Source organism: Dermacentor silvarum, chromosome 7, assembly GCF_013339745.2.
Source record: "Dermacentor silvarum isolate Dsil-2018 chromosome 7, BIME_Dsil_1.4, whole genome shotgun sequence".
Lineage (NCBI taxonomy): Eukaryota > Metazoa > Arthropoda > Arachnida > Ixodida > Ixodidae > Dermacentor > Dermacentor silvarum.
Window position 1 is genome coordinate 43,152,187 of NC_051160.1, and position 16,582 is coordinate 43,168,768.

The window sequence follows — 16,582 nt, forward strand, 5'->3', positions numbered from 1 at the left end:
TTTTGTGATCCCCCTAAGATTCGATATATCCGGGTTCGACTGTAATCATCAGGAGAAAATAATTCGATTCGCATTCGAAATTTCGAGTATTCGCACACACCTGGCTCGCATTGTTTACGGAAAGCTGTTTGCGCAAGCGACTCTCAGTGGAAGCCGATAGATGAATGCCTTCCTTCTATGGCGTTAAAGATTGATCTGTTGCTATGCCGAATTTCGCACATTGCGAAATACAATTTATTGCGCAGGAACCGTAAGGGTTAGCTTCGAGCACGTGCGCAATCATTTCAACGAAAAGACTGAAGTCGGTGTCCTTTATTGTGAATGAACCGCGCACTAACCACGCAGCCGACATTTCGTTTCAGAGCACAGATACCGTCTTCTATTTAGCTGAATTTCGACACTTAATACTTTGTTTAACTGAATTTGGACATGTCATAGTAATAAAACGCAAAGAATATCCATTATCATGCGTTGCCACACGTTCTGATGCGTATTAAGGTAGCTGCAGCTGTTATGCTTTTTCTACCCACTGTACCATCCACTAACGTGACATCACGTGTATTGATGTAGTATTGTTACACATCGCGAGTATATTATTACTGCTTTCTTTATGAAATACGTATATATTGCGTAATCGCTTCATCTGATATAATTGACTGTGAGGGAAGCGGGGATCCTGTCAAGCTGGCAAACACGAAAATAAACAAACAAGCATCAAAACTGTTGTCTCTTACGAGCTGTGTTTGCAAACCAAACATTATTGGCGGCGTCACTGGACAATGCACTGCATACGGCACGCGAAACTAAAATGGCGCTTGTACGTAGAAGACACAAGGAGCGCGATCGTTTGCGCGGTGTAGTCGTTCGCGTCGCTGCTATCATTCGCACGTGTCTCGTGAATTCGCGTCGGTGCTTGCGCGCACTGCGCGCTTATAGCCTGAAATACGTACCAGGTAAATCATACAAGGCCGGTGACGTCAAGCGAAATGGCTTATGCTCCTCAGGTTCCACGACCAACACTGAAACCTAACCTCTTTCCAGTGTTATGTTGTTTCTAGTTGTAAAATACGCGTTTGTATGCTTGAACGCAGAACTTAAGGTTGATATGTTTGTGGGTTTATAGGACTGTGTGCTGGTGCTGTGGATTTCTTGCCCTGTGACGTTCTTTCCTATTTTCTCGCTACATATGCTTTCAGTATTGCGTCTGCTATGCGGAAAGGAGTAGCCGTCACCATTATAGCGTGACTACATCTCTCTTATTATTTTCATTTTAATAATACTAATTTAAAAAATTGTTGCTTCGCATGGTGGCTTGGCGTGTTCATGGTGCACCCAGGATTTTCATGCTAACTCACGGTGTTCGAAACGCACTCAAGAGGGGGGGGTTCCGTCGTCTGTGCCGACGCACAGACGACGGACCCCCCCCCCCCCCCCCCTCTTTTCACGTCAGCTTGCGTGAAAATTGATAAATTTTGAATCAATTTTCACGCAAGCTGACGGCGAGACTATGATTTAAGCAATTTTCATGCACATTCGCATGCATACCGCTTTATATCGTGGATGAATGTTTCACGTAATCGCGTCGAAGTTACTTTTCAGAAGGATTGAAGGCAATAGGCTTTATAAAGCTATAGTCTAGAAGCCTTACACCATAGTGAATGCCTTCTATCTCGTTAAAGATTGATCTGTTGCTATGCCGAATTTCGCACATTGCGAAATTCAATTCATTGCGTTCAATAAATTACATTCATTATTACAACCAAATTATTGCGTTCAATAATACATTCAAAGAGCAAAGCTATCCGTTACTGGTGCATTCACGTTGTTCTATAAATCGTTGTCCGGAAAGGGGGGGGGGGAGCTTATTTTACCTGCATGACGTCACGATACGTAGATGCCAGGCCTCAGAAATACGTAGTTGTTGCCGTGATCCGAACGGATCTTTGTTGGGACATCTCCTATCAAAGCGCATCTCACCGAAGGTGCACAGCGATCAGTGATGGAGCTTTACCTCCTAAAGCTCCTCGTGTGAAGAAATTGCGTGCAATCGACGTCAGAGGTTAACGGAAATCGTTATCTGAGAAAAGGCTCCACTGTACACGGTACTGCCACCGCACTTTTCGGACTATAACCTATGGTATATACATCTGGAAAAGTTGAAACTTTGTGTGATGAGGACTTTTTGGGGATTATCATGATGCTTGAAGAAACAAAGACATCGACTGCGTACGGATTACTCACAATAAAACAAAAAAAAAAAAATCAGTTTCAGCCACAGTTCGTCTCTCCTGACTATCTAAGGAAGAACATGTTACCTTGATCCCAAATTGAACCGTGCAGACTATACAGTGAGTAGAGACGGGGAAACACTGTATATGTGAAAGGAGTTGTGTTGTACAGTCTTTGGTGACAACACTCTAAAAGTGCGCGAAAATGACGTTTTTTTTTCGTTTTTTTTCCATGGAGGATACGATCCGTAAGTTCTTCAAGCCGACCATACGTATTTGTGTATCGCGCACGGCGAAGCCTAAGACAGCCAGCCAGAGAACAAAATACATTTCACTTGCTTTTCTTTCGTTTCTTCCGCAATGCTCTCGGCATTGCATTGTTCTCCTTGCGCCGTCGGGAGCTTAAAGGCCAGTAGGGTAATACAGGATAATTCAAAGTTCACGGTATCTCAAACAAAACTAAATTCTCTTCTTCGCCTGCAACTTTTCGAATGGATTGTGAAGCAGGGTAATTCAAGCTCATCATCATGCCTGGACAGAACGACAAGGGCGGACATAATATACGAAAACTCTAAACGTTTCGGCATTCATATTTTATTACGTAGATGGACATTGGTGTAAAGTGACACTAAAGAGAAACGTTAGATTAGTTTAAACGGATATAGATACTTTCAGACATACATGTATATATATACATGTAAATATATTATTTTGAGGGTAAAAGGTGGACTATTAGAATAGAAAATTAAGGCCAAACTTTGTTTTTGAATTCCACGCCTAAACTAGAACGCTCTGACGTCATTGTGACGCCATGGATCCCAAAGTATTTTCTCCTATTTTAGCCATTGTGGCGAAGTGAAAGCTCTTGAAACTTGCGAAGTTCGGCCTTTGGATCTCTCTTGGAATTGGAACCCAATGTAGCCCATCTTTACTGATGAAAAAATGAACTAGGACCAAGTAAGCACCCGAAAACACATGACCTCGCGGTGACCGGTGTGCAAACTTCACGGTCACCATCCGTTTCTCCTAGTCGACGTTTTCTGCCTTACCAAGCCTTTTCACGTGGTAAGAGACAGCTTGTTTCGCATTGTACTAGTTTAATTTACTAATACAGCTCAAATAATTTTTCTCTTTAGGAGTCATTTTAACAACAGTGCGACAGTTCTAAACCACGGCACTAGAGTCAAAGGAACTGTCTTCTTTTGCAAAGCACCTGCTCCACTCTCTTTTACTCGACTTGCTTTTGGGGTTCAGCAGAAAGGGCAGACAATTCATCCGTGTGTACATACATAAAAAGAAAATCTGCTTGCGCTCGTGTAAGACACCAGTCACTCTGTTACGGACTGCATTTTCTTAACATCGGGTGTTCCGAAGTTATCATTCGATCAAGTACCCTTGGCACTTGGGTGTGTTATTGCAGGACGAGTTGAAAGACATAGGGGTCGAAGATGAATGTGTGACTTGATATGCAAACATAATGCAAACACCGAGTCAAGCCGTGAACTTCTTCGTGCAGAATTCCCGTTACCCCGTATAGGCAACATGAGCTCTCTTTTTTTCGTTCTTTCATTTCTTATTTTTCTTTCTTTCTTTCGTTTCTAGTTTAGCAGGGTGTATTTTCATTGTAGCAGCAAGTAATTTTCGTAGTCTGTAGCGTCTGAATTGCACGACACGTTTGTAGCTAATATTTTAGACTACAAGTAGAGTCCGGCAAGTATATAATTTCCAGCTTATTGCGTATCGTACAACACAAAAAAAGGCAAACAATTTAGAGTGCGAATATTGATAGCATTGATCCTATCCACGACGGCGTAGCTGGATTACGCCATACTGAGGCCGGATCCCCACTTATTTGGCAGCCCGCCTCACACGTAAAATTTCAGTTCATTAAACCGTAGACGAGTCAGTCATTCAACGACGCTGTAAACCGTACGTTACGTGAATGCACGGATCGGGCAAAAAATAACAAAGAAAGAAAAAAAAAGGAGAGAATGAAGGTGCTGCCCCACCCTCGTCATACCGACTTAGGAACAAATAGCACAAGACTTGACGCGCCCAAGCAAAGGCCGAGATTGGCGTAAAACCTAATCTTTCTCGCACTTGTGCGTTTATGTATACAGGCGATACGGGCACTCAGATAGCGGTCTCGGTGCGAAATTATACCGCAACGCAGCTGTTCTTTGCACTACAATTCATCGACAGTACTTCGCCATGCAGTCATTCGCCTTCACCAGAAAAGTCACGTGGCTCGCCTACGAAGCGCGTTCATGGAAAACATTCTCGATGAAATACGCACCTTTCGCGTAGTTTCCCGAGCCATTCATTCCAATATGAGCCAACACATTTGGAACTGAGATAGACTGTTCACACAGAGCTCTATTACCGAGACTTCCTCTGCGGCGGCGTAGACGGTTTGCGCATGCCATTACGAGTGCCTTAATAGAAGCGCTAAATCGAGGTAATAGAAGCTCTGAATTTAGAAGCGCTAAATCAGGTGAGCGTGGCATGGTATGTACAGTATATAGTACAGTATATTTCACGTGCACTATTCACTAAATCGCACGTGCTCTATGCACTCGTGGGTTTCCTTTACCAGGGCCAGTGTGGTGTCCACGACGCATCCCTCTCCCTACCTTCTTTCAATGCCCCCTTCCCGTTAGCCCCAAGCAGGGTAGCCAACCATACTCTTGACTGTTTAACGTCCCGGCCTTCTTTCTTTTTTCTTTATATCACTCACTCACTCACTCACTCCACTGTACAACCCACAATTCCCAGTGCGGATGAACCATTGCTGCGGCTGTTTTTCAACACTGGCATTAATATATATTAATATATGAATGAATTCTGGGGTTTTACGCGCCAAAAACAACGATTTCATTACGAGGCACGCTGTAGCGGGGGGGGGGGGGGGACTCCGGCTTAATTTTGACCACTAAGGGACCTTTATAACGTGTCCCCAATGCACAAGCACGGTCGTTTTTTTTTTTTCTTTTTTTTTGCGTTTCGCCCCCCATCGAAATGATGGCGCCGCGGCCGGGATTCGGTCCCGCGACCTCGCGTTTAGCAGCACCACACCCCAGCCGCTAAGCCGTCCCGGAGGGTACAATTCTCGGTGAAAAGCAGCGGTAACTGTCTAAGAAATAAATTCTTGCTGTTTTCAGTGCAAAAACTGATCTCATTACGAGACACGCCATAGGGGGGGGGGGGGGGGGGGGATGGGGAGGAGGAGGACGAGAGGGGGAGGGGGCTACTCCGAATTAATTTAGACCACCCGGGGTTCTTTAACGCGCACCTAAATCGAAGTATATGTACACGGACATTTCTGCATTTCGCCCCCATCGAAACGCGACCGGCCCCGGCCAGGATCAAAACCGCAAGTACCTGCCTCGGAGCCGGATGGGAAAATTAGAGACCTGCGAGGAGATCTTACGGTCGTGTTCAATCAAGGTACCGTAAGACAGAAACAAAAAATAAAATTGATTGATAGAAACCTCCCTGTTCACTCAGGTATGATTCAAGCGCTGGTTCCAAGAAGACACCCCAGCGTTTTCCTTTTTTTTTTTCTTTACACCAAGAAACTGCTCAGTGACTTGAAACCGCGCGATGTAGTACGCAAATCAGAGTGACGCCACGCCTTTGGCTGCATGCGACGAGTGACACGATGCGTGCCGAAAACACGTGGTATGTCCGTAGTGGAACGGCCAAACCCTCGCCATGACGGCCGCACCCACACCAAAGAAAAAGCTGTCAAAACGTACCAAATTCGAATATAATCATAAGGCAATATTCGAAAAACATGCGCTTCGAATGTCGAGTCGAATATTTTTTTCTTTGCAATACATGAAGAAAAAAAAAAAAAAAACAGCGATGGAAAAGTGATCGCACACAAATTTCTATTTGTAAGTCGGTTTAATTGCGCAAGCTCGCAAGTTACAACAGTAACCGCAGTTTCCGATTGGCGGTGTAACTTACGAGCTGGTGGGAAGTCGACGTCAGAAGTTTGTGGGGCGTTGCATACACGACGAAAAGAGCTAGATTTCAGCGGACCTTATTTACAGTATCACTGTGTGCTGGTCGCATGCATATGCTTCCGCAAGCTGCAACTCAGAATACGAAGTTGCGCGCCCGGAGTTAGGGGAAATTTAGATTTCTTTTTTTCGCAAATCTCACGCCCCACTTTGTCCCGTAGCAGGCGGGCTCCCATACATTCGTAGCAAGAACGTATCTTCGTCAATGATCATATACTTGCACACATCAAACTATGAAACGATAGAATCAAATGCCTACTTCAATTCGACACCAAAGTGTTAAATTCCTATTTCAATTTCCCAGTGTTCGCACGTCCCATAAGAGAATGCCATTCAACACACGCCGAATAGGAGAAGCAACACGGGAACTCCAAGTGTAAATGATCATTGGAGCTGCATTTCCTGATTTCCAATGGTTTAGAATGGAAACATAATTTGTGGGAGGCTGCCGACTGTTGGAAAGAGCATCTAGTAGAAATGAAAAAAGAAAAAAACGATAAATAAAGCCCCGTGCGTGATGACGAAGCGCACAAAAAATAATATTACAGCTGTAAGAAAATACACTTCTTGCATCACCGAATCCAATCTAGTGGCAACAGGCAGAATAGCTTGCAATCGATGTAATAATATACGTAAACGATTCTTCTTTTCATTCTGAATGTACTTACGTACCTCCCATTAAAAACAACGTAAATCTACTGCAAATACACACACGCACAATATATATAGATATACATTTACCTGTATATTTACCCAAGCCGCACGAGCAGAATTCCCCTATCGAGACTGTTGCCTTTAAAAAGTTGCTTATCTCGATAGCGCTTCCCTTTATACGCCATTAAGTTGTTTCAAATAACAACTGGCTCTTTGATTATCTCTGTCTTGCCTAATGATATATATATATATATATATATATATATATATATATATATATATATATATATTATGTCAACAACTATATCATCGTAGATTTCACCCGTGCTTATATACAACACGGAAGCGCAAAAAAAAAAAAAAAAACATTTTCACTACTGCGAGAGCTTTTCACTTATAACTTTTGGGCTCCATGTTCCAGAAGGCTACAGGGTGAACCATGCTATTCAAAAATGCGTACAAACGGCACACAGGAGGTGTTCATGACATAGCCAACTGTATTACTGGCCATGTAGCGATTGCGCTCCCCAGACGCTTAAAATAACGTAGTGCTCCTTGTTTTTGTTTTATTACGCGTGTGCCTCTGCTTGCGTGCGGGAAGCCGCGTGTAAGAGTGCAAGAAGTGCTTCCGCGTGGGCTTCGAGGCTTACGAGACTCGGGAATGACCTTCGCATCACGGTCGTTGACGGCGTCTTGTAAGGCAGAAACGGGCATTCTGTACCTCGGCCTCTGTTTTATTTTCCCGTTCTTTTTATTTCTTACGTTTCGTTTTTTTTTTTTTTTTCGTATGGCGACTACACGAAGCAGTTTCCAAAATTACGTGAGCGCGTCTTTTTAGCGTCTTGACTACTACAGCTTCGATTACTTCATCGGAACGACAAGAAGTTGCGTAAGAACGGATCGAAAATAGCCTTGGAACGATAAACAATCCAGAAGTCTCCTCGCCACTTCAGCAGCGTACGCTATATATGTTTATATATTGCTATATCTTATCGCATGCAGAAACGTCGCAGTCGGAAGATGCATAGTTCGAAACTGAAAAGCAGAAATCTCGTTTTCTTTTTTCCCTTTCTTTTTTCTCTTAGAAACGAAGCACCTTCGTCCACTCAAACTGATGCGCCTAAAGCGTGCGGCTTACACACAGCCAACGTAATAATAAACAGAAGGATTTTAAGAGCTTACCCGACAGCACTGTTGCAGACAAGTCAGCAGATACGGTAGGTTTGTCTTATCCAGAAGACCACTCCGCTTCCACGCACGCCAATGTAACGAAGAAAAAAAAAATGTGCACTCAAGGACAAACAACTGAAGGCCTTTTCGTACGTCGAACGGGCAAATGCCGAAGGCTTCTTTCTGCACTAGGTCGCACAATTCGGGTTGGTTGTGGAAGCGATGCGAGCAGTAGCAGACGACGCCCCGCAGGAAGTTATTTGCAGACGACGAAAATGCACCGCCGTCTGGAGACGTTATGTATCTTCGTCTGCCGACTGGAGTGCGAGTCCTCTTCGTGCGAGTCCTTCAGGCGCTCGCTGCAAAGCGCCACATTGCAAGACCGCAGGCGCACATGCGAGAGCAAAACGCCCCGACGTTCATCGAACGAATCACATGTGCACTACAGGCACTACGCACCGATCATCGCGGAATTAAGATCGGGCCTACTTTTCCGGTGCAACGTTCCAGTGGCCGTTGGAGAATCCAGCAGACGATACAGTGGCGCCTTCTGCTCGTCTTCACTTAGCAGACGACTCACACTTACACTCCAGACGACTCGGTACGGCGTTGAGGGGTTTCTGCGAAGAATGGAGCACTACTGAGCACGATTGAAAATATCTTCGCAAGCGACGCGCACGCTTAGAAATCTCGACGAATGAGCCCGCTCGCTGGCGTCGCTGAACTGGAAAAGAAGTTGAAAACGAGAATCCTCGATGAGGCAGGCAGCTATCCGAGACCTTCTTCAGAGGCGGGAGGCGTGCGGGAGGCACGATCTTGCTTCTGGTCGCTCTGGTCAAAAACGAAACGGTCACAAAAGCAGACGACGAGAACTTCGACCGGAGGGCGGACGATACACCGAGAGAGTTGCAAAAAGGGTAGAAGAGCGCACGCCACCACGGCGACGGTCAAACACACGCACTCGCACGCGCTGGCGTCGGCGCAAAAAAACGGGCGGCCGGGGCCCCACCGCTCGAAAGCCGCTCGCTCAACGCAGCGCTCAAGCCGCGGCTCGGGGGGCAAGAGAGCGGTGCCTGCTGGGATGCAAACCCCCCCTCCCGCCGCGCCGCCGCTCACCGTGGTCCGCTCTCGTTCTTCCTACACCCTACAACCTTTCTCGCTAGAAGAGAAAATAGTAAAGGGCGAAAAACATTGGACCCCCCCTCGCAAAACGACGCTAGCGCCCCGAGGCGCCTATCGCCGGAAGAAGGGCGCCAACGCGGCGTCGTCTGCTAATGCGGCGGCGCGCAGGCAGCAGAAGGGGAGGGGGGCGGGGGACGTCGTCTGCATCCGGCCGACAGCGCATGCGCGCAGGCGCGCGCTTCGCTCGAAGCAGACGACGCGTGTCGTCCGTCGTCTGCTACTCGGCGGCGGAAGCGAGAAAAAAGGGACGCCGTGTAAAGGCAGCGAGTGACGGGGGCGCCACGCTTTAAGAAGCACTCGAAGCATCCTATTTCGGGTGTCTCGAATAGAGATACTTCCCTTGAAACAACAGCCGTTTTTAGCCTTTCTTACGTTCACGGTCGCCTCGTCGTCGAACGGTACTAGAACGTCTGTCCTCACCCCAGCGAGGACTGTAAAAACAACTGCTCAAAGAACGGCTCAGACTCTCAGGCAAAGCACTTCAGAAGATGGCAAAGCTGGAAAGAGGATGAGGGGGGGGGGGGAGGGAAGGTGGATGCGTGTTAGAAACATGTGTTCTCAACGACGCAGCTGTTTCTTTCTCGTCGTGAGACCCCAGAACGATCTCGCGCGCAACAGCCATCACTCGAGTTCCCGGTTGGCCATTTTCTTGCTTTATTGTTGGTCGTCTGCCTCTCCGTCTCGTTCTCTTATCGGTGACATGTGCGTGAGTGAAGAGGTAAGTCTTCAAACCTAGGTTCTCGATCTCCTTTCTGAATATAGTTTGTTTATTTTTTATTTTGTGAATCTTCTGTTGTGGCAAAATGAGTGATGCTTTAGTCGAGCCCGAGAACTGTAGAAAAGGTAAGACAACAACAACAGCCATAACAACAACATTTATAATATTAAATCACTTGCTCAATAACTTAATTACCGTGCCTAGGAACAGCCCAAATGTCGGAATGATGGCGCACGCATACAGCAAAATAGAAAAAAAGAAGGACCTGAGCACAATACGAGAGAACAAATACCATAATACAAGTAGACAATTAAGAAAATGACAGTTTACATATAACAAAACCCAAGGTGGGTTCATTAGAAAAGGGAGGAGAAAATTAATTGAACAATGTGTGAAACTATGATAGAATAATGCAAATCTCGGGAAAAATAGAAGAATTGATAGTGACCTGTGAAGAATATGACGCTAAAGAAAGTACGCGTTAGAAAGAGATTGTACTCTGTGGACAGATGAGTGTTGGGTAGGGCAGGCAGGAAGTTGTAAAGGGTTATGCTCTCTGGTGATCTTACGCCAAATTCAAAACACGATAAAATTGAGAAGTTCGGTGCAGGTAAGGATACGATGAAGGAGTCTAACAAGAAACAGAAAGTCAGCACGACTACGTCCACCTTTTACGTCGATGAAGGCTTTTTTTTTTTTTTGTCCTTTTCATTCTGAGGTTGCTCTGCTCATTTTGTGTAAACTACCCAATTCTTAGCCGCTCCCCCACGGCCACTCATGCAGAACAACAACAACAACAACAACAACAACAACAACAACAACAACAACAACAACAACAACAACAACAACAACAACAACAACAACAACAACAACAACAACAACAACAACAACAACAACAACAACAACTACGTCGACAACGAGATGATGGCAGTGATGGTAATCCAAGCACGAACGTCCACGTCCTGCTTTCGTTTGGAGCTTCCACGTTCGAGTAAAGCCACCAGAACGCTTGCACAGCGATGAAAGACTGCATTCTTGACACCATTCGGTCGCCTCCCTAAAACGGGAAATTTATTACAATTATTTATCTATTTTTTTACATTCGCTTTAGCATGACAATTGTTCCACTTTGAACACGAAGCAGAGTACGTCTTTTCCCAGTGTTTTTTTTTTCTAAACTTCTTTCACCCGTTTTCTGCAAATCGCCCAATTCTTGGCGGATCCCCCAAGGTGTGTATGTGCCCCTTGTGCAGAGGAACAGTAACATCAACAACAAGCGTTTTTCTTATTTTTGTATTGAACTAGCCAGTTATGCGAAGCTAATCCCCCAGAGTTATTATGTGCTACTAAGGTTTTATGGTCTACGTCAAGCAACAGTGCTAGAACAAGTCCAGTGCCGGTGTTAGAAAAGTGGTAATGGTATATACTCAGAAACTTTCTTTCTCGGCTTGTTCTGCTGTTCCAGAAGTACTATACTGCACCACTGCCGCGTATTCAAGTTGAACATGATAGATTGTTTGTGCGCAACTTACGGAAAAGTGTTGGAAAATTGATTTCTCTTGATAGTCGACAAACGGAGTCGAGGAAGCACAGACCATGCTTTGCAACGCGTTTAGTGTGAGCACAAATGTGTAAGCTTGTATCGAATAGTACACCGAGATCATTGATCTCAAGGACTTTACACAATGGTGCTTAGTCTACACAATAGAAAAACGAAATACTTTCCGTTTGCAAAACAAAATCATAACTTTGGTCTTGGCAGCATTCTAGGTGAAGGAATTATTTCTGCACCATTCAGAAAGAAAATTACAATGAATTGCGGGATGTGACATTCATCAACAGTACGAATTTTCTTCAAAATCTTGATCTCGTTGGCATAAAAAAGGAAAGAATAATTCAGAATCGAGGAAGAAATGTCATTAACAAAAAAAATCGATAAGGAGTGGCCCTAACACTGACCCTGAGGGTCACCGCTATAGTTGCCATGTACAAAGACGTTTCGTGATTGATATCAATATAGCATGACCTATAAAAACGAAGCTGCGCAAGATATTGACAACTGAACAGTCAACCGCAAAATGCACAACCAGAAGCAGTGAGAGGCTGATTAGATCAAAAGATTTGCAGAGGTCACAGCAAATGGTGTCAGCTTGCCCCTACTGAAGTTCCGGCGCGGACCTCATGAAACTTGCTAGTTTTGCGATAGCTGAGCGATGAAAGAGAAATCTATGCATGTTGATTCAGAATCAAGGAGATCTTCACACTAAAAGACGATATGTCGTTAAAGGTAATTAAGCTTCAAAATATTATGTGTGGCACAAAAAAAATTTTGACGATAATTCGACACATTGTCTTTGGAGCCAGACGTATATAAAGAAAAATAAGACCCGTAGCTGTCCAATTGGTAGGCAAAGTGGTAGTATTCAAACAGTCATTAAATATAGCTATCAATACTGCAACGAATATGCTGATTTAAGCTTTTAGAATGAAGTAGGGCATGTCATCTGGGCCGCAGGATCGGGACGGCGTCAAACGCTGAACACATTTGCGGATAAGATTTTCATCAAAAACACAGCACGAGATGTAGTAATCGAATAATAATAATAATAATAATAATAATAATAATAATAATAATAATAATAATAATAATAATAATAATAATAATAATAATAATCAACAAATCCCTCATTCAGTAAATTTTATTGACATACCCAGAAACAACTTGTTGGTCTTATTGGCGCACGTGAGAAATGATATAACATACATACACATATATATACATCGAGAAACAAATAAAAGGTACACATTCTATACAACTGCGTTTTACAATATAACTTACATAAAATACCACAACATTGCATAGCACAACATTAAAAAAATGATGGGGTTTTACGTGCCAAAACCACGAACTAATTATGAAGCATGCCGTAGTGGGGGATTCCGGAATAATTTGGATTACCTGGGGTTTCTTATCGTAGCATAACACAACATAACATACCAAATGATAACATAAGCCATGCAAAAAAAAAGCATTGAGTTTTCTGGAAGTCCAAGGGCACGGTAACCGTCACATGAACTAGGCAGACACTTGCAGACCAACAAACAGGATTAAGAGTACACATGCCGTCCTGCAAGCGTCCATCACATAACGCGCAAAGTGATCATTGACATTCCTGGAAATGGGTCATGAAATCGATTCGAATGTTGCGTAGAAAGTGGAAAAATGTCTGCGGAGCGTGTAAATTTTGTGTGAGTGCTCGTTAAACGCCCGCATAATCCTGGCCACGGCATTCTTTGAGACGCCAGAAGTCGATTCATGAAAAATTGCAGACACCCTATAGGTATTTTTCGCGGAATTTTTATGCTAACGTTACCCCATATTTGTGTCGAATCAATAAAGACCATATACAAGCTTGAACAGGAAAGTTAAGTCAGCTTACGTGCATGTGCAAAGTCTTCTAGACCGAGCGAGGACTGTTACAAACGATAGCAACGTATTCCAACAGAGGTCGGCAGAGGGATGTGTACAGGGTAAAAAATACACCTGCATTCCTGGAACTCCCTCGAGATTCGAGTTGCTGTGCCCAGGGGGCACAGGCCGCGCTTAATGATACATTATATGTGGGGCGAGCAGGTGTGCTCGGAATCAGAGGATTCTAAGGTCAGTAACTTCGCATCTCCTTAAGAGTGTGGCTTCGCCCCGGTGGTGAGGGAAACGCAAGTGATCTATCTTACGTGTATATGACATTATTTTCGTCTTTTGGATGTTTTGTTGGACTAGTTTGTTTTGCACGAACCAATCAGCAAAGGCGGAAATCTATTGTGGAGGTAGGTTGAAATCACGGAGGCAGCAAATTTCTTTGAATATTCTCAATGTCATCCGCATCAAGCAAGAAAGATGAGTTCTTTATGATTTTGCATACATCATTTAGAAATAGACAGAAGGAAAGCGGTTCAAGGACAGAAACCTGTGGCAAGCCACTGGTATCTATGTACGTGTGTGAGCACAGTCAGCTGGAGGGGACATGGCATTGCCGGTTTGACAGGTAGTCCTGGAAGGTAGTCAATAAAGGTACGGTATTACCAGTTTCGTAAAGATTTTGGGTATAACACGGCATGACTGACAACATTAAACGCCTTGTTTAGGTCACAGTAAACAGTGTCAAGTTGATTTCTGTTCTCGACCGCTTCCGATGCGTGGGCCATGAGGGTGACGAGGTTTGTTGCTTTTGAACAGCCTGGTGAAAACCCATGTTGATTAGGTATTAGGCTGTTCCGTACGCTGCATGCAATTTATGTGCGCAGAACAGACTGAAATATTTTCGAGGCAGGGCAGAGAAGAGACATCGTGGTCTGCAATTTTGTACGTCTCTTCTGGAGCCAGATTTGTGGACGGGAATTACACGAGTGCTTTTCTATGGCATAGAATACGTTCGTTTCTTGAGGAAAGTTTTGTGTATGTAGGTTAGGAGTGGGCCATAGGAGTGAACGAGACTGCAGAAGATGTTCGTTCACACTTTGGGAGCGAACACCTTCTGCAGTCTCGTTCACTCCGGTGAAGGCCGGGCCACCGACCGACACATTAGCAAAAGTTCTTTTGTTGTTCTTAAACGTGCGCATGATTATTTCTCCGGGTTCAGCGCACACTCCTAATCGACTATATATATATATATATATATATATATATATATATATATATATATATATATATATGCACTTCGATCCACGAAAAGGCAGGACGTATGCCGATTGAGCTCCTGAAGAACGCTTTGCAATGCGGTGAACGCGGTATAAATCATGCATCCGGGATCTCAAGAGGTGCGCCGTAATGCTAGCGCACTTCTCTCGCACTCGCCGCTAAATCGTCACTGAATGTTTTTCTTTAGCGTTTTTTCCCTTCATTATTCTTGTCCGCGTTTGTGAAGGATTTTGTGTGGCTGACCTTAAAGGGGGCCTTATGTTTGCATTTTTCCAGTTTTGTAATAAAAGTAATATAGCTGTGCACAAAAGCGGAAAGGAAGGGTTTTGTTTCGTGCGCGCTACGACACATTTCTCTGGAACTGTTTTTATTGCGATAGCAATTATATGGACACTCAAAAGCAGATTTCTGCCGTCGGCGTCGCCGTCGCCGTTGCCGTCGCCGTCGCCGTCGCCGTCGCCGTGAGGTTCCGTATGACGTCAATGGAGATGAAATCGTCGCCGCGCGCCGCCGAACGCTGTATGTGCGAGTGAAAGGGCACGAGGGACGCGCGCTTTCACGGGGATGATATATGATGATGATGATGTGAACGCACGGCGGAGAACAAACGCGCGTTCTGTGCTGTGCTCCTTTAAGGGCTGCAGAAGTAGGCGTCTCTTTCCTCCTTTACAATCACCATATATGTAGAGCAAACGCGCCTTCTTCTGACGCACGAAAGGCCGTGGGGGGGAGGGGGAGGGAAGGGAGGCGACGTTTAGCCGCGGCACCAAGTGTCTATTTATATCAGAGGCTCCGGCAACAGTCACCAACGCCGCACGCATTTTGTGCGAACGCGGGCAAAACGCCGAGGGCGTCGACAACAGTTCTGCGTGTTGCCGGTGCTGCTGCATGTCCAAGTTTATACAGCTGATAAAGCTACTATCATTACTCCGTATAGCTCTCTACAAATTTGCTATCGCAATTGATGCTTCGCCTTTCAGGTGAAACTGCGACAACTTTTTAGATATCTATTTGAACTTCGCAGCTGTGCTTCGATAAGAAATGTTTGTCTTCTTCGAAAATAAAAAAAATTAGGGAAAATGATCACGGTAACTGTTATTGACGCCTTTGAATACCACTACGTTAAGGCCTGTATTAGTCGTGAATATTGAATAGATAGGTAAATGGCACCAAGAGGTGAACAAATTGCATGTTTGCGAGGTATTGAATCACGGCCGGTGAAAGTCGCAGGTTCATTAAAAACAAATCATGGAGTTTTACGTGCCAAAACCACGATCTGATTATGAGGTACGCCGTATGTGGGGGACTCCGGAAATTTCGACCGCCTGGGGTTCCTTAACGTGCACCTAAATCTAAGTACACGGGTGGCCGCAGGCTCATCGCATATGAATTAGGTGTAAACTTACATCACACAGAGATTATGAAGGATAATGTTGTTGAAAGTCAATGTACACCTATAGCCCGTTCTCGCTCATATTTTGCTACAAAACCTATCGTGTTCGTTCGCAAAGAATATACTGTGTAAGAGGTAAGCCCCGGTTCAGTCGCGGTGTCCACAATCGTGGACGTGAATTCCTACTGCCAAGTTTGTGCTGTAGCGGTAATAAAAAAGTTGTCGCAGTTTCACCTGAAAGGCGAAGCATCAATTGCGATAGCAAATTTGTAGAGAGCTATACGGAGTAATGATATTAGCTTTATCAGCTGTATAAATTTGGACATGCAGCAGCACCGGCAACGCGCAGAACTGTTGTCGACGCCGTCGGCGTTTTCCCCGCGTTCGCTCAAAATGCCTGCGGCGTTGGTGACTGTTGCCGGAGCCTCTGATATAAATAGGCATTTGGTGCCGCAGCTAAACGTCGTCTCCCTTCCCTCCCCCTCCCCCCCCTCCCCCACGGCCTCTCGC

At 44.8% G+C, this 16,582-nt stretch overlaps 1 protein-coding gene across 1 annotated transcript in view; it reads right to left on the reverse strand.

Annotated features, from left to right (window-relative positions):
• Positions 1-9,268, reverse strand: part of LOC119457955 (sodium/calcium exchanger 3-like) — a 301,682-nt gene extending 292,414 nt beyond the window's left edge. The window contains 1 exon segment of the mRNA XM_037719738.2: positions 8,093-9,268. The gene's annotated coding sequence lies outside the window, so the exon portion shown is untranslated.
• Between the last annotated feature and the right edge of the window lie 7,314 nt (positions 9,269-16,582).